This window comes from Podarcis liolepis (genome assembly GCF_965112155.1).
Source record: "Podarcis liolepis genome assembly, chromosome: 1".
NCBI lineage: Eukaryota > Metazoa > Chordata > Lepidosauria > Squamata > Lacertidae > Podarcis > Podarcis liolepis.
The window spans coordinates 68,280,199-68,303,327 of NC_139554.1; the positions used below are offsets into that span (position 1 = coordinate 68,280,199).

At 44.1% G+C, this 23,129-nt stretch overlaps 1 long non-coding RNA gene across 4 annotated transcripts in view; it reads right to left on the reverse strand.

The window, feature by feature from the left end:
- Positions 1 to 1,182: 1,182 nt before the first annotated feature.
- LOC310695154 overlaps positions 1,183 to 23,129 on the reverse strand; it is a 143,774-nt gene continuing 121,827 nt past the window's right edge. For 3 of the 4 annotated variants that reach the window (XR_014519954.1, XR_014519955.1, XR_014519956.1), the window contains 4 exons: positions 17,675 to 17,829; positions 13,749 to 13,828; positions 9,757 to 10,573; positions 4,200 to 4,287 (listed from right to left, as the gene is read on the reverse strand). This is a non-coding gene — a long non-coding RNA (uncharacterized lncRNA). Of the gene's footprint in view, positions 1,410 to 1,681; positions 1,810 to 4,199; positions 4,288 to 9,756; positions 10,574 to 13,748; positions 13,829 to 17,674; positions 17,830 to 23,129 lie in introns of those variants that run through there. The other variant, XR_014519953.1, reaches the window with a different exon arrangement.

Below are 23,129 nucleotides of genomic sequence, written 5' to 3' on the forward strand. Positions count from 1 at the left end.
ATCTCAGAAATGAGATTCTCATTTTGCAGGCTATAGGTAACTGATTTGCTACATCTCTTAAGCAAGCACTTATCATTTGGATACAAGTGAAACTGACACTTTTCTTTCCCTGTTGACCTATGAAAGACATTTGACTCATTGCTGTTTTAGCACCAACGTGCTTCTAAGGCAGAATTTATTCCAACATTTATGCCACATTACCATCTTATTTGGTTGATTACATTCTTAAAACAGATCTTTTGTACTGCAGACAACTAGCATGGAAACTGAATCTCCAACTTAGAATAAATGAGTAATTTTAGGTCTGCTTGATGAATTGCTTTTTGAACTGCAAGACTGAAGCTTTGGAATGCACCTTGGAAGGTTTTATTGGAAGTGATTATACCAATAGAGAAGACAGGAGTGCCTGGCATGCTCTGGTCCATGGGGTCATGAAGAGTCGACTAAACGACAACAACAACATACCAACAGAGCAGAATGTTGGACTTTATTCTCACAGCCCACCCCCTCCCCCGGCAATATTGAAAAGTTTCATTCTCATTACAGATATTTAATTTCCTCAAAGATGAGACTGGAAGTTAAAAAAAACATTCATAGTTGATGAGATGTGCCAGAAAATTTAAAGCAAGTCAGCTTAGGCTGGCTGCAAAGATAGCCTAACAGTTTTAAACCTTGCAATTAAAAGCTACCGCCTAAAATTCAAAGCAAACAATCCATACATTTTTAAAAACAACAACAACAACCCAAATTCTGGAAACACCCTGGAGTGAACTTGATGGAGCTGCCCCAGCTCTCCCTTCTGATGCAGCCTGATGTACTTATCTACACACCTATTGAAACACCAATCTTTGCAGAGCTCGCAAGTAGTAAAGCAAATGCAGCAAATATCATCTATATCCCCCCTTGCCTAATTCTATTTGTCTCTTTCAGAGGGCTATGTACAAGCTACTTATTTGTGTTCTCGCATCAAATGAACCGTACAAAAATGGAACTCAAATGGACATCTGTGGACAATAGAATGGAGGCATTGCTTTACTGCCCTTTGCAGAGCATGTTATTCAAGCATAGTGCACTCAAATCCCAAATATGCCCAGAAGGGGTGTTGACAGTATGCCTAGGGGCTTTACAGGCTCCAGGCTCTGCTTCCTCCAGCCCATGGACGGATGCACGGCCATCAGCATTTGATTCCTGTTTGTGTGAGGCTCCCCAGGAATAAACAGCAGGAGATCTCTCTCTTCTCTTTAAGTGCCGAGGCTGCATCAGGGAAAGCGTCAAGTTGTTTCTTCAGATACCATTAGGTTTGGCTGTAATTCCAGTTATCAACCCCACAAATGACAAGTAAGTGGACGGAAAAATAGAAATAGGAAATTTTCTCAACGTGTTCTCATTTGGCACTCTAACGCGTCTTCCTAAAAGCATGAAAAACGCACTTGTGAGGCGTCTGGTTTATGATCCACTCTGTAAAGCACAATAGCAATGGCAGGAAAGATGAGAAGTCCGTGCAAAGCAATACAACAGATGGCAATTTTGTAACTGACATCTGAGATTGTCTTTGGTTCGTGTGTCCCAGTATTGACAAATAACTTTTAACTCTGTGAAAATAGCGCTCTCTTTCTCTCTCTGTGTGTGTGTGTGTGTGTGTGTGTGCCATTCCTCTGAAAAATACAAGAATTGTGCTCACCTTAGAGTGCTGGTGCCATTTGTGAATTTTGCCTTTGTCTTGCCAATTGTTTGATCTGCGCATATGTCAGCTTGAGGAATGCAAGACTCTGCTGGAGCCACCTGGATATTGGGGCAGCGGGTAACAACCTGGACCCAAAAGACAGCAGACACCACACCATTACAAGGCAGGCTTGAATGTACCCACAGCAAAGACACCACAAGCAGTAGTAAAGCAGATTAATTTCAGGTGTGAACAGTGTGGGCAGCCTCTGTGGCCACTAGAATCAGGGCCGGCCTCCCCTTGAGGCAAGGTGAGGCAGTTGCCTCAGGCAGCAGGCTGGGGACAACTGGGAGGGGTGGCAGATCTATGCCCCGAGGGGTGTGCCACTTGTCGCCTCCTGTGCTTGTCACCTCTACCTCCTCCTCCACTGCCTGTTCTTCTTTGGCCTCCTTCATTGCACTGGAGCTTCCCTGGGCTGTCTCCAGCAGCCCCAGGCAGTGGCGGAGGTGGCAGTGGAGGCAGTGTGGGGAGGGGAGAACCATTTCCTGTTTTGCCTTATGTGGCAAAACATCCCAGCCCTGTCTGGAATGAAAGTCAGTTGCTCAGATAATGGGAAGATCAAAAATGAAAATAGAAGATCGAAAGTAAGCAGGAACCACTTGGAGGACTACTGCTTGTCACCCAATTGCAGCAAACTCACCGGCAGGTTAAAAACCCCTCACCAAAAGGATTCTTTGCATATAGTTCTTCACTTTGGTCTCAGTACCCACTGAATCATTGGGCACTGCCTCAGAGAGCGGAAATCATCCTAACTTGGTTTCAAAACCCACAGTATACTATTCAGAGTTCTATAGCTGCTGTTTGTTCCAGTGTTTTTTGAGCAAAATTGTCATAGACCACCAGCCACGTGTCCCTGTTTTCTAGAGGGTGATTGTGCTTTTTTCCACCCACACTGGTGGTGAAGGTTGCTCAAACCACCCTGCCACCACTATACATAAAAGCAGGAGAAAGCTCCAAGTATCTTATACACAATGAAAATATAGCTGAACCATTCTGGATCTTTCACAAATGCACTTTGGCGACTGCGATATTCCAGAATAACAATGGAATGATGATAGCGTCATATGGAAGCATGCAGAAAAGCCCCCCGACCAAACCCAATAGCTATAGCACTACCAAAGGTATGTCTGAAAGTGCCCTAAGTCAGAACCATTTATTTCACAGACATTTCAAGACTCAGCGACTCAAGGCTAGGACACACGAACATAGGAGTGTTTTACAAACAGAATTCCAAGCTCATTGCCATTCAGTATGCCACACATTTTGGTCTCTTCTTTTACACATGGTACACTTTTTAGGTCAGTCTGATGCTTTTTTTATCATTTTTGGATTACCTTTCATGCCTATGCACTTTGCCATTATTTTACTAATCAAGTGCTTATTTTTCTTTTTGTGTCTGGAGACATAACTGAAGAGTTCTGATAAAGTATTGCCATTTATTGCTTTCATTGTTCCAACAAAAGGCATCTATCAAAGGAATTTTGAGATGCGTCACTGTATCCTTGCAGAAGACACTGAAATCTATTTTGAGATTAATTTACTCAAATGCCTCTTACAATTCACTGGTTAAAATAATCACTATCTCTAGCCAGTGCAGCAAATTCAAATTATACAAAAGCTGAGGTTTTGCTTGCTTAGTATAATCTTTTTCTTTTAACTTCTCCAGAAAATCTGAAGCCTATTCTATATCTAAATGTGATTTCATTCGAACAGAGTGGCATGTTGTAGAAATCCATATGGAGAAGCAAGATTTCTGCTACTGCACTATAAAATATCCTCCTTTAAAAAGAGAGAGATTACAACAAAAGGATTTAATTTTGCACAGCTTTCTGTCTTACAGAGCATATAATGTGCAGCTCAGTCCTATGCATGTTTACCCAAATGTAAGTCCCACTAAGTTCAATACCCTTTTTTAAAAACTCAAGTTAGTATGTTTAGGATTGCAGCTAAATTTGGTGTGTTGTATCACTAGGTCCCTTCCCCCTCCTTAATGCAAGTCCTTATCATTCAAGTTTTATTCCGTTTGGTTTTTTTTAATATATATATATAAATATATAACTTATTTATTTATTTGTTAAATTTCTATGCCACCTTCATCCAGCGCCGAGGGCCTTCTGGCGGTTCCCTCATTGCGAGAAGCAAAGCTACAGGGAACCAGGCAGAGGGCCTTCCCGCCCTGTGGAACGCCCTTCCAGCAGATGTCAAAGCGATAAACAACTACCTGACATTCAGAAGACATCTTAAGGCAGCCCTGTTCAGGGAAGTTTTTAACGTGTGATATTTTACTGTATTTTTGGTTTTTATGGAAGCCGCCCAGAGTGGCTGGGGAGGCCCAGCCAGATGGGCGGGGTATAAATAATAAATTATTATTATTATCCAAGGATCACAGGGCGGTTTACAATATAAAAACACAAGAATACATAACATACTAACAAAACAAAAAACCCCACACAGTTTAAAAGGCGATCATTTTTATTATTATTATTTCTTTTGCAGTACACACAATACACACCTTCCAATATTCCCTAGCGGAATAAAGGAACATGGTTGTATCTGTGTAGCACCTTGTCAGGGAACTGCCATCGGAGGAACAGGCGGAGGGGCTCAGGGAGGAAGAAAGAGACTCAACAGCTGAGGCAGGAACCAGCAGGGGGAGGAGTGAATCTCTGAGGGAATGCGAGCAGGAGGGAGGGCTCAGAGACGCTTCCAGCGAGAACAGTGGGGAGGTATCTGAGGCGCCCATGGGGAGACCCACGCCTCGCCGGAAACTGTCACGCCGTGAATCCAGGAGACGCGTTTCCGTCAAGGAGCTTCTTTGCTGGAAGCGCTTCCGCCGGCAGCCACTGTCAGACTCTACGAGTGACTAGAGCAGACATGTCTGAGGAGCTCTGTCACGCACAGAGGTTTGTGGAGCCGCACAAACTCTGAGGGAGTACGCTTTTACGCACAAGCAGCTAATCATCCCATCATAGCAGTCTGACAGTCTCTGTACGCTGCCTGTGCAGGAGAAAGCATCATGAGCGACCCAGCCGGCACCGGAGGAGCAGGGGTTGGGACTGGTCCAAGCTTGGAAGAAAGATACCGAGCGTTGGAAGTCCAACTTGCGTTGCAGACGGCGAGGCTTGAGGAGAGGAGGGCGCAGGATGCAGACCAAAAGGGGAGAGTCACTCAGTTCCCCAGAAAGGTACCAGGATTGGTGCAGAAGTTTGGGGGGGACCCCAAGGATTACCATGCCTTTAGGACAGAGATGCAATATGCCCTTAATGTGCAGTTTGATGAGTTCCCTGATGAGGAATCGCGAGTTGCCTTCGTAATTGGGCACCTTGAGAAGGGGGCGCGGGACTGGGTTCGACCCCTAATGGCAACGCACAATGACGTCCTAAAGGACACGATGAAGTTCTTTCGTGCAATGGATATCATGTTTTCCAGCGATATTGAGGAAGGGGTGGTGCGCAGGCAGCTAATGGCTTGCAAGCAGGGAAGCCGATCTGTCCGTGAGTACTGGACTGAATTTACCATGCTGGTACACAGATTGGGTTGGGATTTATCGGCGGCACCCATTCAGATGTTATTTGAAGAAGGTCTTTCTTCGGCTGTGAAAGATGAACTGTCCCGGAGCCCCAGGGCGGTGTCTATGGATCAGCTGACCAAATCTGCGCTGACCATAGGAGCGCGCCAGGAGGCGAGAGCCTTGGAGAGGCGGGAAGGGAGAGGGGAACGTTGGAAGGAGTTCCGCATTCCAGACATTCCTGAGCCAGCTTTCCCGCCTGCAGAGCCGATGGAAATCGGAACAGCGCGCGCGCGCGCATTTTCAAAACCCAGTGAGGGGGCTAAGAAGGAGGGAAAGGGCGCCCGGAAATGCTACCTCTGCCAACAGCCAGGCCACTTTGCCAGAGTCTGCCCCCAGAGGAAGGAATGGCAAGGGATGGTGGGAGCTGTTGAGGGAGGAGAGCAGGGAGAAACAGAGCAGGTAAAAGCCAACGCCTGGTTGCCACAGTCGGGGCACTGCAGCCAGGCCAAAGAGCAGTGAAAGTGCCCGTGCCAGAAGCACCTCAACCTGCTTTAGTGATTGAAGTGTCGCTAGAGCTGCAAAATGGACACCCCCTAAAAATAAAGGCGCTGTTGGACTCAGGCAGCTCCTGCAATTTTATGAGCAAGGAGTTTGCTGCTGAACACCAGATACAGACTATCCCTTTAAGCAACCCCCTGCAGGTGACCACGATCGATGGCAGGGAGTTGTTGGGAGGAGGAGTCAGCTTGCAGACCGTCCCAATGATAATGAGGGTGGCAAGGCACACAGAACTGATAGCGTTTAATGTGGCCACCTTGGGAGGCGCTCCCATTATTTTGGGGATGAGCTGGCTAGCGCTACATGATCCGCTGGTGGGCTGGCATCAAAGAGTGGTTTCCTTTGGTTCAGCACATTGCTTAGAACACTGCAAAGGGGAAAAGGGTTCAGCAGGGGCCCAAGCCACCCTAGCAGGGACTGAAGTAATGGAGAAGGTGAAGGTACCACCACAGTATGCAGATCTCAGCGACGTGTTCAGCGAGAAGGAAGCTGACCAACTACCCCCGCATAGGCCCTTTGATTGCCAGATCAATTTACTCCCTGGAGCACAGCTTCCTGTAGGCAAGTTGTATGCCATGTCAGACAGAGAAATGCAGGAGTTGCGAGAGTTCATTGACAAGAACCTGAAGAGAGGCTTCATCAGAGAGTCCAAAGCAGCGGGGGGTAGCCCAGTGTTCTTTGTGGATAAAAAACACACGAACAAGCCGAGACTTGTATGTGATTTTAGGCTGTTAAATGCAGTGACAGAACCAGTGGCTTTCCCTATGCCCAGGATTGATGATATTTTGACCAGGGTGCGGAAGGGAAAGATTTTTACAAAGCTGGATCTAAGGGGGGCGTACAACCTGATACGTATAAGGAAAGGGGATGAATGGAAAACCACCATGTTCACACCTTTGGGGGCATTTGAATATCTCGTTATGCCTTTTGGATTACAAGCAGGCTCAGCGTGTTTTCAAGCGTTTATGAACCACGTACTGGGTCCTTTGCTCTACAAGAATTGCGTCGCCTTCCTAGATGATGTGTTGGTGTATTCGGAGAATGAGGAGCAACATGTGAGAGACGTCAGAGAAGTGTTGAGCAGGCTGCGAGCCAACAGGCTGTGGGTGAAACTGGAGAAGTGTCAGTTCCATACCAAGGAGGTGGAATTCCTGGGGTACCTCCTGTCAGACAAGGGATTGGCCATGGATCCCGGCAAGGTTCAGGCAGTGCTGGAATGGAAAACACCCAAAACCAAGAAGGATGTGCAGAGGTTCCTAGGGTTTGGGAACTTTTATCGTAAGTTCATCCGAAACTTCGCCCACCTGACGGCGCCCATTACGGACTGTCTCAGCAGTAAAAAGAAGTTTGTTTGGACGGCGGAGGCGGAACGAGCGTTTGAGGAACTGAAAAGGGCCTTCGCCTCTGAAGAACAACTTCTGCATGTGGATTTACAAAAAAGGCTGAGGGTCGAAACAGACGCATCTGACAGAGCCATAGGGGCGGTGCTTCTTCTGCAGCCGGAGAAGGAGGAGTCAGAGTGGCGACCGTGTGCCTTCTTTTCGCGAAAGCTGAACAAATCCGAGAGGAACTACACGGTGTACGACCGGGAGCTTCTTGCTATTCATGAGGCTTTCCGGAGATGGAGGCACCTGCTAATTGGGGCACAACATAAGGTGCAAGTGTGCACGGACCATAAGAATCTAGAGTACTGGAGAACTGCGCGAGTGCTCAACCAACGGCAGTTGAGATGGGCCCAGGAGTTCTCCAAATTTAACTTTGAGATATGTTACGTGCCAGGCCCAGAGAACGTTAGGGCGGACGCTCTCTCACGCAAACCCGAATATTTGGAGGGGGAGGGGGCACCCGAAGAGACACATGTCATTCCAGAAGACCGCTGGGTGTGTGGGGCGGTATTGGTGGGGCAAAGGGAATTGGTAGAGGGAACAGTGCATGATGAATACGCCCAGGACAAACTCAGGGGTCTCAGGAGGGAGGGAGACAAACCCGGGGGTTTTGAGGAGAGAAACGGGGCGTTGTACTACAAGGGAGCGTTATATATACCTGAAGGGGAATTAAGGGAGAAGGTACTCAAGCAACTGCACGATAGCCCCACAGCAGGGCATTTTGGGCAACACAAAACCATGTGGCTGGTTACCAGGGAATTTTGGTGGCCCAAGGTCAGGGAAGATGTGCGGGAGTATGTGAGAGGGTGTGACCAATGCCAACGAGCCAAGGGGGAGAGGCGGGCACCGGCAGGTTTATTAGAACCACTACCCACACCTGAAAGACCATGGGAAACAGTGGCAATAGATTTCATGACTGATCTGCCGAGGTCTAGAGGGAAAACAGCCATCATGGTTGTGGTAGACCTGTTAACTAAAATGGCCCATTTTATAGCCTGCTCACATGCGGTCACAGCAGAAGAAACCGCTAAATTGTTTGTAGAAAATGTGTTTAGGTTGCATGGCGCCCCCTTGAGGGTGGTTTCAGACCGAGGGAAACAATTTACTTCCAGGTTCTGGAGGAAGCTCATGAGCTTACTGCATGTTGAGGTTAATTTCTCAACTGCCCGTCATCCAGAAACCAACGGGCAGGCGGAAAGAGCTAATGGTGTCCTCCAGCAGTATTTGAGGTGTTATGTGAATGACAGAGAAAATGATTGGGTGGAGAAGCTGGCGTTGGCAGAATTTGCCTACAACAATGCAGAGAACGTGTCCACGGGGATGAGCCCCTTTTTGGCTAATCACGGGTGCCATCCCCGAGCCTTCCCAGGGGGGGAAGGGGAGAACTGGAGCGTTCCAGCTGCAGAACAGTTCGTTGAAGAAATGGAAGCGATCCATCGCCAGCTCCAACTTAACTTAAACAGGGCTAAGGAGGAATATAAGAGGCAGGCAGACAAAAACAGAAGGGAAGGTGAAACCATTAGGGTGGGGGACCAGGTGTGGCTGTCAACCAAAGGGTTACCATTCAAAGGGGGTTGTAAGAAGTTAAGACCCAAAAGGCTGGGTCCATTTGAAGTCACGCAGCAGGTCAACCCAGTGGCTTTCAGACTCCGGTTACCGAACCACATGAAGCTGCACCCAGTTTTCCACAGGTCGTTGCTGTCACCGTATAAAGGAGACAGAGAAGGGAGGGTCACTAGGGGGCCAGCAATGGAGGAGAAGGAACACAGCTACCAGGTTGCGGAGATCCTCGATTCCAGGTGGAAGGGAGATCAAGTAGAGTATTTGGTAATGTGGGAAGGGGAACCGGAGTCGGAAAACACCTGGGTTAGGGCAGAGGATGTCAATGACGAAGTTTTAATAGAAACTTTTCATCAGAGGTTCCCACGTAAACCTCAGCCCGTAGCGAGGTTCCGGAGGAAATACTTTGCCACCACCGACGAAGAAGAGGAGTTGGAGGGGTTCACAGATTCCGAGGAGGAGGAGGATTCAGCGAGCCAAGACGGAGATCGATGGAGGGAATTGTTCGAGACGTCTGAAGATGAAGAAGATTCTTTTCGGGGTTTTTACCCTTCATCTCCCAGAGGAGAGGAAATGGGAGGGGGTGAGGGGGGCCCTGGAGGGGAGGTGGATGTCAGGGAACTGCCATCGGAGGAACAGGCGGAGGGGCTCAGGGAGGAAGAAAGAGACTCAACAGCTGAGGCAGGAACCAGCAGGGGGAGGAGTGAATCTCTGAGGGAATGCGAGCAGGAGGGAGGGCTCAGAGACGCTTCCAGCGAGAACAGTGGGGAGGTATCTGAGGCGCCCATGGGGAGACCCACGCCTCGCCGGAAACTGTCACGCCGTGAATCCAGGAGACGCGTTTCCGTCAAGGAGCTTCTTTGCTGGAAGCGCTTCCGCCGGCAGCCACTGTCAGACTCTACGAGTGACTAGAGCAGACATGTCTGAGGAGCTCTGTCACGCACAGAGGTTTGTGGAGCCGCACAAACTCTGAGGGAGTACGCTTTTACGCACAAGCAGCTAATCATCCCATCATACACCTGTATTCTCACACCAAGGATCTTTGCATGAGCTGGCACCACCATATCCCACTCTGCTCTTCACTGCCTGCTTGTGGTCTATTTTCAGTGTCTCTGCATTCATGGGCTAGGCTCTTGGTAAGCGGAGACAGGGCCTTTCCACTGGTGATATCCTGATTATAACAGCATCGTTATTCCATGCAGGTCCTGCCTCAAAACCTTGCATTGTGGATCACTCCTGCTCAGTTTTTCAGCCATTCAACCAGTCATTACATACTGAATTTTATTTGTATGCCGCCTTTCCACAATTCAAACCATGCTCAAGGCAGCTTACAACATGAAAAAATAAATAACTACAACAAAACAAAAGTATTCCTTCAAGAATAAACTCAACTTTAAAAGATACAAAACCAAACAGAACAATTTCCACGTAAATCACAACAAAATCTAAAACAAAGATTTAAACAAACCAACAGCAATAACCCCCTTCAACAACCCCCCCCCCAAACATCACCCCAGCCCAGGAGTCTGTTCAGCAGCCTCAACTTTTGTATCTGGAGTCAGCCCAGGCTCCGCCCACCCAGGCCAGGTAGAAATGGCCTACAAAGCAGGTCTTCCAGGACTCACAGCCAAGATTGTCACAACACATTCCATAATGCTATATTCTGTGTCCATCTGTCCCCTCAACTGTCAGTCACCATTCTATGCCAATCGAACGTGATCTCACTGGGCAGTTATCCAGTTCTTGCTCCCATGCTCAGATTATTTTCCCCTAAGTATTTTTCTTTTGGTGTGTCTGCAAACCTCAGGACTCCACTCAGAAAATTCGATACAAGTGCTAAATAAATAAAACATGAGGGTTATACTTCTTTAGAAATATGATTGGGGGGGAATGCTTACATGTTGAACAATACAGGGCTAAATAAAAAATTCCTTCCAGTAGCACCTTAAAGACCAACTAAGTTAGTTCTTGGTATGAGCTTTCGTGTGCATGCACACTTCTTCAGATACAGTGTATCTGAAGAAGTGTGCATGCACACGAAAGCTCATACCAAGAACTAACTTAGTTGGTCTTTAAGGTGCTACTGGAAGGAATTTTTTATTTTGACTATGGCAGACCAACACGGCTACCTATCTAATACAGGGCTATACATCCAAGATTTATACTTATCTGTTGAAGCCTTATACCCCAAAGAGCAGTCTTTTTAATTAAGACTATTTCAGCAAAGGAAACAACATCCTCCCATCCTCATGGCTCAATTTTGCTTTGGCCTGAGATGGATGAGAATCCATAGCAGAAATCAGCTATTTTCTTCAGCATGCTCTAACATCTGCCTTTTTATTTCCTTTACATTGAAAGTCATTATATGACATTTATTGAAACTGTGAACTACAATTGCCACCCATTAGCCTTGCTGTTTAATTGCTGTAAGATCTTTCCCCCTTTTTGCTATCCTTTTGGTCCAGCTAGATCTATCATTTGTCTTAATTTAGAATTGTAAGCTCATGCAGAAAACACCAATTCTGAAAAGTAGCTAATTCTGAATTGCTCCCATGCAATGTGGGCCTTATATTTAGAACTGAGAGTTCATTACAGGAACTGCGATTTTTCAAGGTACCAGACACTTCCTGCTAAAAAATGAAATGAAATAAAATGGAAGAAAGCCAAGGCAGGGCAGATTTTAAAATCTACACCTTTATTCTATGCTGAACATGAGGGGGGTGGGAGTGAGACTCTAGACTGTCTGTGTTTTCTTTAAAACACACTTTAATGCAAGTGTCTAGACCAGCCTTTCTCCACATTGGGTCCCCAGATGTTGTTGGACTACTACTCCCATCATCCCTAGCTAGCAGGACCAGTGGTCAGGGATGATGGGCGCTGTAGTCCAATGACATCTGCGGACCATGGGTTGAAAGAGGCTGGTAAAGAAGCTTGGATTAAAGTGCTTTTTAAAGAAAACACAGACATTCTTAGAGAACTTGGCAATTTGTTGCAGAAATGAATCACAGTTTGTATCATGCTTTTAATGGACAGAGCCACTGGAACCTTTTGTCTTCACAATTATCCTATGAAGGCTATGAATATTATTACCATTTTACATATGGGGAAAGGGATGTGTCCAGTGCTAGTGATGCTGGACCCAAACAATGCTTTTTTAAAGAACTGAAAGGGGTAGGATGAAGACATAATTGCCTTTGGTGTATGGAGTACGGGTCTTCTTATCTTGGTGACCTTTCTGGTCAAACACAATCCACCACAGGGTGAATGTCTAAAAGTGTGGAGAACCACTACCAGGAGGCAGTAGCCGATAAGGGAAAGGGCCATAGTTCAGTAGCAGAGTGTCCACTGTGCATGCAGAAGGTCCCAGTTCAATCCCTGACATCTCCAGGTCTGCTGCCTGATTCCCTGCAGAGAGCTGCTGTCAGTCAGCGTAGACAACAGAAAGCTAGATAAGCAAATGGTCTGACTCAGTATAAGGCAGCTTCCTATGTTCCTAACTGAGCTAGACAGGCCAGTGGTCTGACTCTGTAAAAGGAAACTTTCAGTGTTCCAAAACACAGAAACACACTTAGGGGATTTCCCTCCATGCCACCGTGAACTTCTAAAACAAAGGCCTGTGTTGGTGTGGCTAAAAAAAACATACAAAAAACCCTTCCCATTTCTCTGACAGATCACTGAATATAACAAATAGCTTGCTGCATAGCAAACTGCCACAGAAGCAGAGTAAGAGCAAAGAACACTGTCTCTGTGAATAGTCTTATTATTGCTACATCAACCTTTGCTGGAAACAGGCATTTCGTTTAGCTGATGAAATTCGGGCAGGCATCCAAGGCTTGTTCTATAATGTACAAAAAGATATGTGAAATTCCCCAGATGGCCATATAGCATCCCTAACTCAGGTCTGATGCCCAGTATTGATTAGCGTAGGGAGTCATTTCTGACCGACCGGTATAGTGTGGCGTTGGTGCTCAGAAAAGGACAAGTGGAGTCATATCCTGAAGGGATAGAGTGAAATCTATGCTTTGTGCATTTTCATTGTGCCAAATGCTAATGGACCTGCGCCTTACAGCTGGAGGTAGATATTCATATGGGTTAGGCAACATGGTGCCCTCCAGACCTTTGTGGACTGTGACACCCATCAGCCACAACCAGCATGGAGGTCACCATGTTGGCTACAGCTGCCATGCACTGACTGCATCCCACTCCCTCACCTGAACCATTTCATCCTGCTAAATTTTCAAGGAGTTTGAGAAGCCACCAGTTTATGCCTGAGGAGCAGGTTCTTCATTAAATGGCAGGGAAAGGGGCAGGTTGACCAGGGGTGAAAACACGCTGCTTGTGTACTTGTGATGGAAGCAAAGTGGCATGGTGCGACACTTGTGTCCATAGAGTGGAGACATTGGCAGGGGTGTGTGAAATATGTCCTGTACATTCTCCTGGGATGAAAAGAAGAAGATTGCACCACCAACCAGCAGCAGTTTTCACTCTGGAGAAGACCAAAGATACAGTATATCGACTTGACTCTAAAGATACGGCTGTTTCTGAGATTGGTGGAGATGTGGAAAGCATAGGCCCATAAACTGGAGTAGCAAAGTGACCTTGGATGCAGGTTTCACATGTTAATGGAACGACTTCACTGCATACAACCCCCCTCACACACACACTTGGAAGCCCCCTGTGTGTGCAGGCTCCTCCATACAATCAGGAGCCATGTTCAATTGTGGATTCTGACTGTAAGGGGGACCCTACACTGGATAAATATTTGATTAATGCAGCGCTCCCATTCAGAACTGCTACTGAATGGGTGGAGGTCATGAGACCTGGTGGAGATGTTCATGGGGGTAGGGCCCTGGTTCCTCTCCACCTGTTATCTGAACTTATAGAACAAGAGGGCAACCACACACAATGCATTTTGTTTTTGCACTCCTGTTCTTTGTGACTTTTCAGGTAAATCTACTTAAATCCAGTCTCTCCTGCTAAAACCTCTTCTCTTTCACAATCACACCTTTACCTTCTCACACAACTGTGTGGCCTGTTCCTGCTGTGCTCCTTTTGTTGTCCTCCATCAGAGATCCTGGCCTCCCCCAGTTACTAGAGCCAAATGCACACAGGTTGCATGTCTTATTTTACCAAGCTATACCCTAGCAGCATTCTGTCCTTTCAGCAGCTTCTGCAGCTTTCTAATTTATTTTCATAGACACTTTCCGGATCTAGCCAGCTCTTATTCAATTACACTATAATTCTTTTCCACATTATGGAGTGGTTTATGTTCCTTTCATTTTGCATAAACAACACTAAATCAAAATCTCTTTGTGTTCTGTTTCATTAAAGACTGATTACCGTGTTTGTTTGTTGTTCAACAATAAATAGTCTGGCTTAAAATACCCATCTGAATGTTTTTGTTTAGCAGGCATTGTAATTATCCTTTACATTTGTATGATTTTTTTAATTTAAAAAATCATGGTCCTTGCAGGGATAAGCAGTTGAAAGGACGGCTGCTTGTTGCTCATGAAAAGCTTGCCATTTTTTTTTACATACCTTTGTGGGAAACATGAAGAATGGGAAAAGTTCTCAAAGCTTATATGAAACTTTGATTATGTAATGAGGATACTGCTCAGCTGAGTTACATGCAACACATTTCTACCTCCTGCCATTTGCTTGATTGGCATGTTTTCACATTCCTTTTTCAGTTTGCTCTTGGAGAAATATCCTGAAAATATGCAGCTGATAACAGAACCATTACAAAACTGTGTTCAGCTCTGGTGCAGATTTAAAAAACACCAACTTTTTTTCAACTTTATGGTTCAGTTCTAATTGACAAACTAATTTTGAACCAATTGTTTGGTAGGAACATAAGAAGAGCCCTGCTGGATGAGACCAAAGGCCCATCTAACCCAGCATCCTGTTCTCACAGTGGCCAAGCACGTGCCAGTGAGGAGCCCACAAGCAGAACCAAAGCGCAACACTGCTAACCCCACCTGTGATTCCAGAAACTGGTATAAAGAGTAGGGGTGAGGGAGTAATTTGATTAGATAGACAGACAGACAGATAGATGATATGGATATGCAAACTTGCCTAATTAACACTTTCTGAAACAATATGTGAACTAAAAAAAAATGCCATCCTTAAAAGCTCATGCATTTCTGAATTTTGCACTGCAGTTCTCCATCCAAGTAATCTATACAAAAATGCATATACTGGGGCAAAGCATGCATTTAGTGAAAATAACATTCAAAATGTATTGTATTAGGGGAAATTGTTTTGCAAAAATGTGTTTATTAGGAACACTAAAATTCTAATACATTTTCATTAGGATTTATTTTTTTAATAGCAAACTGATATGGAATTGTGGAAAACTAAATTTAAGATTAGTAAAATGAGAAACTGAGAGAAATCTTAATTGACATATTTGGCTATCTCTCATACAGAGGCATACTGCCTCTGAGCATAGCTGTCAACCATCCCTTTTTTGCGGGAAATTCCCTTATTCCAGCCCCATTTCCCGCTGCTTCCCGCTGCTATCCCAGATTGTTAGATATCCCATAGACTGTCTCCAGGACAGGTGAGGCTGCTGATCCCTTATTTTCAAATCTGAAAGTTGACAGCTATGCCTCTGAGGATGGAGGCAGAACATGGCTAGGAGCCACTGAGAGCCATATCCTTCATGAATTTGTCTAATCTTCTGTTAAAGTCATCCAGGTTTGTTGAAAAAGGTTCAGACACTATGAAGTAGTTTGCAACTAGCTCAAATACATTTCATATAAATAAATAAGAACATCCCCTCCCTAATGATTAGTTAGTGGTCTTTGATTTTATTTTTATTTTTTTATTATATGTAGATATAATTTCAGAGTGTTCACAAGTAGGGCATATCCATATGGTTTCATACTTATTTAAAAGGGATTAGACCAATTAATTGAGGACTGCTCTATCAAAGCCGTGATGGTGAGGTGGTGAATGGAGAAGTACAAACCAATTTGCCACACATTTCTATTTGATCCCTTGAGACACTTTAACAATTGCTTTTTGCTTCATGTCAAAGACTGCATACTTATTCCTGATGGTTTCAAAAAGGCAGGGAAATATGTTTCCACCCAATTGATTGGAATTTCCTCATTAATGGATAAATACTTAAGTGGCTATAGGCTCATACAGTGCTTTTTTTCTTTAAAAAAATGTTTAGGGGTACTCTCATTTTCCTACTCATATTGAAATACTGCCCGTCAATGAGGCCAAACTTAGATTCACAAAATGTTTAGGGGTATGCGTACCCCTGCATCCCCCCAGAAAAAAAGCACCCGGTTTATATGAAATTGTCAGTGCCCAAAGCAGGGTCCATTTATAGTAGTCCTTAAACTGATCTTGCAGATTTTCTCCAATGTGAAATATAGCTTTATAAACAGGTTTATGAGCATACTCGTTTCCAAAGTACCAATATTTTGCAGGTTTAAATACTGCAAAGCAATATTCCTTGCTCTTGGTTCATGTGGCTAAAGAATACAATTTACAGTGACACGCAGCTGTCTTGCCAAAACACATTACTGACACCTTAAATCATTTGCACAAAGTTGACCTAATGATGTGATAAACAGAGAAGCTTATTCACAGAGGGTTATGGAGCACATTCTTCTAAATAAATGGCCGTTTTTGCTATGAAATAGCAAATGCTATGGTTAAGACACAAAAAAGCAGTCTACCAAAAAGTAAGCAACTGGTACAGCAACAGTCCAAGATGCAATCTCATGGGTACCCTGGAATTTCTTGCAACTGTCAATTGTCCAGTAACCATGGTTTATGAGTTACTGCAAATGCACTGATATGGGCTGTTTCGCTCCTCCCCCCTAGCACATGGAGAAAACAAACCTTGATCCCTGGCATAGTGTTATATCCATCAAATCATGTGGAGAATGGAACTTAAGATTGGTAAAATGAGAAAGTAAGAAACCAAAATTGCCAGATTTGCCTGTCCCTAAACTGATGCACTAATTTTTCCAACATGAAACCATCAAAGACAAAAAACACATTGTGCCACATTTGGTTTGGTTATTATATTCCAAACTGTCAAACCCATTAGAAAAAAATATAGATGTTTTGTCGCTCTCAGATTTGGAGATTGTGCTTAACATGGATTTCTGTCTGAAGTGCTGTTTCATCAGTAATTCAGAATTCTTGGGTTAATCTATTATGTTAAGCATGGGGAAGATCATCCCAATTAATAAGTTCATAAAACAACTATACAATTGCTGGGAGAGAAGCTTTTTAGTTTCATTTAACTTCATGGAGACCTAGAGCAGTGACCTTTAGCAGATGAATACACTTACAGAGAAGAGGAAAACACTGCTCAGAAATCACTTTACAGACAAATTTAGCTGAGACAGGGCAACCTAATACATTCATCCCCATGTGCAAGGACAAAATTCACCCAAAATGGATTGTAGTGAGCACCTTTGCGCGCAAAGACACTGTCAGCTAGAAGTTATTCTGCAAGTCTGGCTAAAAATGGCCTTACTAGCAATAATGTATTTATACTGAAACAAAACCCTTAGGAATCAGTAATACCCTTCTAGGAACAGGCACAAGATATAGCTGAGGGAACAAACTAAGAACATTGCTGTAATATCTAATAGGACGTAAGTGTGTTCCGTACACTTTTCAGGGGGGCAAAGTTTTGCTATGAGGCTGCATTTAGAGAAGCAAATGGATCAGTGTGTTCTACAGTGGTATAATCCCATGAGAACTGTGCAACACATGAATACAAGCATAAATGGAGGCTCTAAGAGGTTACTCTTTCAGTTGCTGCTTAGAAGCTGTAAATAAGGGCAATTTAGAACTGTGTGAAATACCAAATTAAATTTCTCAGGATTTGTTTTTCACAGCAAAAAGGTAACATTTGGGGGTGGGGACATTTTTTTTTCCTTGCAAAGGGGCAGCACTCACCTCAGGGAGGAAATGTTTACTGAGAAGTCAGGGTCTCATCCCTCTCTCTGGGCAAAGCGATTGTAAAGAGTGAGGTGGAGGGACTGCACTCTGCACCCACTTCAGTGGAGTTGAACATTGTCTATTTTCAACTGGTCCCACGTAGATGACCTAAACTGGAGGGAAGGAGCGCGTTAGAGCAGGTGAACCACTTTGCAAACAGGAATCTCTCATTTCAGCTCAGTGCAATGCAGAATTATAATTTTCCTGGCATGCTTTAAAGGAAAGCAGTTTGTACTTCCACACAGCAACAGGGTAAAAGGGATAAAGATCATAGGAAGTTGTCTTCCACTGAGTCAGACTGTTGATCCATCTAGCCCAGCACTGTTGACACGTTTTTAGCAGAGGTTCTCTAGGGCTTCAGATAGCAGCATTTCACACACACACACACACACACACCTGGATAAGCGAGGAATTGAACCTGGAACCTTCTGTATACAAAGCCAATGCAGCACAGCCCTTCTCCCTTATACATTTAAACAGTTTTTTTTCTTTTAAAAAAATGTTTAGATGTTTAGGGGTACTCTCATTTTCCTACTCATATTGAAATGCTGCCCCTTAATGAGGCCAAACTTAGATTCACAAAATGTTTAGGGGTATGCGTACCCCTGCATACCCCCCAGGAAAAAAAGCACTGCATTTAAAGCTACAACAACAGCATGTGGTTTCCATTCCAGTGAGGCAGGGGCAACGAGATTGGCCTATCAAGAGCACGGAAGCCCAGGTGAATGTACGCATCGGTTCACATAGGTCTCCATACTGGGGCCAGTGCATTTTCATTATTGTCTCCTTTGACTGAAGAAATACTGTTGACGTTTTGGGATTCTAACAAATAAAGTGAAGGCCCCTGAGTTCTGCTATGATGGATTGTGCTAAGCGTATTAAGGTTAAAAGGACTCTAGAAAAATATGTTCAGTTTCATAAGCACGTGGAAAAGGGCTAAATCATCTTGGCATGTGACAGACATGCATCCGAGACTACAGGGTGGCTTAGTTCACTTTTCAGACGGCAAGCTATGATTAATATGCACCTTGCCATTCTCTATCTGATCTGCCTCATCTAAGATGACAATAAAGAACTACAGCGCACCGTGCAAAATAAATACAACAAAACACAGAGCTGTCAGTGCTTTTCCTCTCCTGTGATGTACTTTCCCTTGATAGACAGAACAGAACTGGTCTGTCACAAGTAATAGCCACGGCAACGGCAAACCTCGGGGGGGGACCCATTTTGAAAATGCAAAGAGAGATAGGCTTTATTTCAGTGAACTTTCCCCCATGTTTAAGTTGTTCTATGTTCATCCTTTTTTTTTTTAGATTATTGTTGGTTTTCTTGATATCTTGCTTTTTACTATTACATATACAGTGGTGCCCCGCAAGACGAATGCCTCGCAAGACGGAAAACTCGCTAGACAAAAGAGTTTTCCGTTCTGGAGGTGCTTCGCAAAACGAATCTCCCATGGGCTTACTTCGCAAGACGAAAATGTCTTGCGAGTTTCTGCGGGGGTTTTCCCTCCCCCCCTTTTTCTAAGCCGCTAAGCCGCTTATCAGCTGATCCGATAAGCCGATAAGCCGCTAAAAGCCGCTAATAGCGCTAATCCGCTAATCCGTCAATGAGCTTGCTTCGCAAGATGAAAAAACCGCTAGACGAAGAGAATCACAGAACGGATTCTTTTCATCTTGCGAGGCACCACTGTAACAGCATGGGCTGTGGGCCTTACTGTGAGAGGGAGGAGAGGCAGGCAAACCAGCTAAGCCAGCCTCTCCTACTTTGAGCCTCACTACTGCCACCTAAGGGGTGTTTTTATTCTCTTACCGCCTCCGCTAAACCACCCTGTTATTTTTTCCTGTTCTCTCCACTTCTACTAATGTCTTTTTAAAGCAATCAATTAATGAGCCATACTTTGGGGGAGGATCATTTTAAAGCAGATTGACCCACAAGAGCAAATGAGAAAACTTAAAACTCAAAAAGTACTCTGTTCAAGAAAATCACATCGAATGATATAAGTTTGAAATTAATGATCAGAGGCTGAGGAAATAAACTGGCAAGAGCAAAATCTGCATGACTGTATCGCCATCGTTTCTTCCAGGCCAAAATGAATCCCATTGTAAACATCATGCCATGGTGACAATTAACCTCTGACATTTCTACCAGCTTTTATAGGGAAGGCTATAAACACAGACTCTGTGTTTACAGGCCATAAACGACCATGTTGTAATTGTGTAATTACCTTAGGAAAAGGTGGTAAACATGATTTAATGAATGGGTAATTGGTGGTTATTTCTGGTTTTTAACCACTTTGGAACGAGTACTCTTAAAGGAAGATAAAGTACTTCAGCATCTTTAAAGTACAAGTCACTAAGAGGCTGTAAATATAAGTGGGAAGTTTTAGCCAGAAATCTGCCTTTCACTAGAATTGTTTATTTCTACAATAGAAGCCCCCAGATTGGATATAGGGTAATATTCAATGCAATACTCAGAGTAGACTCATTAAAATTAATGGAAATCCATTGATTTCAGGGGGTATAATCTGAGTATGACTTAATTGAGTATTTATTTATTTATTTCACAAAATTTATACACCGCTTGGCTGGGGCAGGGTGGGGAGCAAACAGACCTCAAAGCAGTTTACAAACAAAGTTCCTCCCGTTATTTTGATGTCCTGTAATTGATTTTTATGTGGCTCTGCCAGCTGCTGTTTTAGATTTTATTACTGTTGTTACTGTAAAACCACCCTGGGAAAGTTTCTTTACAGTGTGGGGTAATTAATGATGATCATGAAGACGTTGTGAGGGACAAGAATTTATTTTAAAATATCAGTGCCCATGCCTAAAGGACTGTGGTATATAATTTCAAAATAGGAAGGTGTTTGTCTTTCCCATATAATTGGATACACTGTGGATAATATACACAGCGTACCTGCAAATGTTGTCACATGTGAAGCAGCCTAAAGGCAGTTTTTTACATCTCCTCTCAAGATCATTTCCCTTTCCGTCTTCCCAATCAAAACGCTAAACATATGAAAATATTACAAACTTAATGAAAACAAAGCAACCATGTTGAAAAGTGTTGCTGGGGGGGGGAGAGAATGGGGAGTGAGACTCCTGAAGAATCAATTAAAGAGAACTTTCAAAGGATGTTCACTGTCAGGCAATTATGTAAATTATTATTAATGAGCGAATCAGTTACTCCCAGTGTCTGATCTTAAGTGTGATGCACATGTGTTAGCACCACAAGCAACAACTGGGAGTTCAAATAAAGGATATTTGCTACAGGGCCTACAGAATGGGTGCCCCCACCCCCGCAAAGTAGTAGATGTCATGAAAACACTGGCAGTTTGGAGCAACACTGAGTTAATCTGTCAAGACACACTACAGCACATTTTAGCTCTGACTCAGTGGCTTAACATATTCAAGCTGAATCACCAGCTCTTTCAATAGAACTATCTAATAGCAGTTGAGGAGAACAGGAGTGGTTATGGAGAATATATGCATGCAGAGGATGAGAGGTATATGGCAATTCAAGCAAAAAGCCAGATCGACCCTGGAATGCCTTCACATTGTATTTTGCTATATGTTTAAAGAAGGCTGATCGCCGAAGAATGGATGCTTTTGAATTATGGTGCTGGAGGAGACTCTTGAGAGTCCCATGGACTGCAAGAAGATCAAACGCATCCATTCTTAAGGAAATTAGCCCTGAGTGCTCACTGGAAGGACAGATCGTGAAGCTGAGGCTCCAATACTTTGGCCACCTCATGAGAAGAGAAGACTCCCTGGAAAAGACCCTGATGTTGGGAAAGATGGAGGGCACAAGGAGAAGGGGACGACAGAGGGCGAGGTGGTTAGACAGTGTTCTCGAAGCCACAAACATGAGTCTGACCAAACTGCGGGAGGCAGTGGAAGACAGGCGTGCTCTGGTCCATGGGGTCACGAAGAGTCGGACACGACTAAACGACTAAACAACAACAATATGTTTACTAGTGGAGTTTGCACAAGTGCAGTTATTTCTAACTAAGTTGGGTGGAAGCCAACCAGCTTCATAACTTTGAAGTCAGCTTGTTTCCTATAACCATAGCTAAGATTAACCACAGTTTGTGCAGGTTAAGTTGACATGGCAAGCTGTGTTTAATCTGAAACAGAAGTGAATGTTTCCAAACTCTTTTTTGAAGCCACACTGGAGGAGAAGCCTATGAGCCCAGAGGGAAACTAGGTGCATTTTCATAACATTAATGAACTGGATAGCAGACCCTGGAAGATATAAGTTGGGGGCTTACTGTGCATAAACCACATTGAGGTTTTATTACAATCATGCAGTATGCAAATATTGTAAAATAAATAAATGAACCTGCTTGGAATTTATTCAGATTATGACTGCAAAAAATAAATAAATCATAACTTAACAGCAGATGTTGACAAATGAAACTGACCATTCTTCTAGAATCTAGACTATGACATCAACTGCCAAGGGCCAAAACACCATCACATTCTAGTAAACTACACCTTTTTGTGACCCAATCACACCTTTGGGACTCTATCGTAGCTGAAAAGCATGGTATAAATATAATAATCCAACAGAGTCCAACATGTGAATAACTGCAGTTTGATATTTGCGGTGTGTGACTAAGAAGGTATTATTTTGCATGAGCAAGGAAGTGGGGGTATTTTGGTAGCATAAAATAACTTTGTGTGACTGCATGTTAAGCTAAGGAAATAGATAATTTAGACTGATTCTGTGAAAGTAGTCAAATTAAACTGAAGGCTTTTCTCACCACAGAAAATGCAAGCTGCTGGTTATCATGTTGAGATTCTTTTCTTCTATAAAAGCAATGAATAAATTAAAATAAACAAGCAAATAAACATCGCTGTCCAAAATATTGTTGTTTTTAATGTTCTTAAAGTGTTGATGCATTATCCCAACTGAGACCCTTGGTCCGTCTAGCTCAGTATTGTCTACAGTGACTGGCAGCACGTTTCCAGGGTTCCAGACATGGGCCTTTTCCAGTCCAACATGGAGGTGCCAGGGATTGAACCTGGGACCTTCTCTGGCAAAGCTTGTACTCTACCCCTGAGGAACAGCCTGTCAGTGACTGTTTGAGGAGGGCTGCACTGAGGAGGAATGGTGGGAGCCTCCCCCTCCCCCTGCTCCTGCTCAGGATCCTGAATCTTCCCAGGAGCAGAAGGACAGTATAGATTTGGAACAGTGGTTTGCAGAGGGACATAGTTCAGAAGGCAGAAGCTGGGAAATAGTGGATGGGGAACAGCTAGGAGAAGAACTGGGAGAGAGAGAATTAACAGATTCACTGTCTCTGGGAAACATTCCTCCGCCCAGCCCAAGAATAAGAAGAGCTGATAAGGTGGCAGAACAGAAAGCACAGTGGTTACAAGACGCGGAAGTGACATGGGTGACTAGGGAGAAA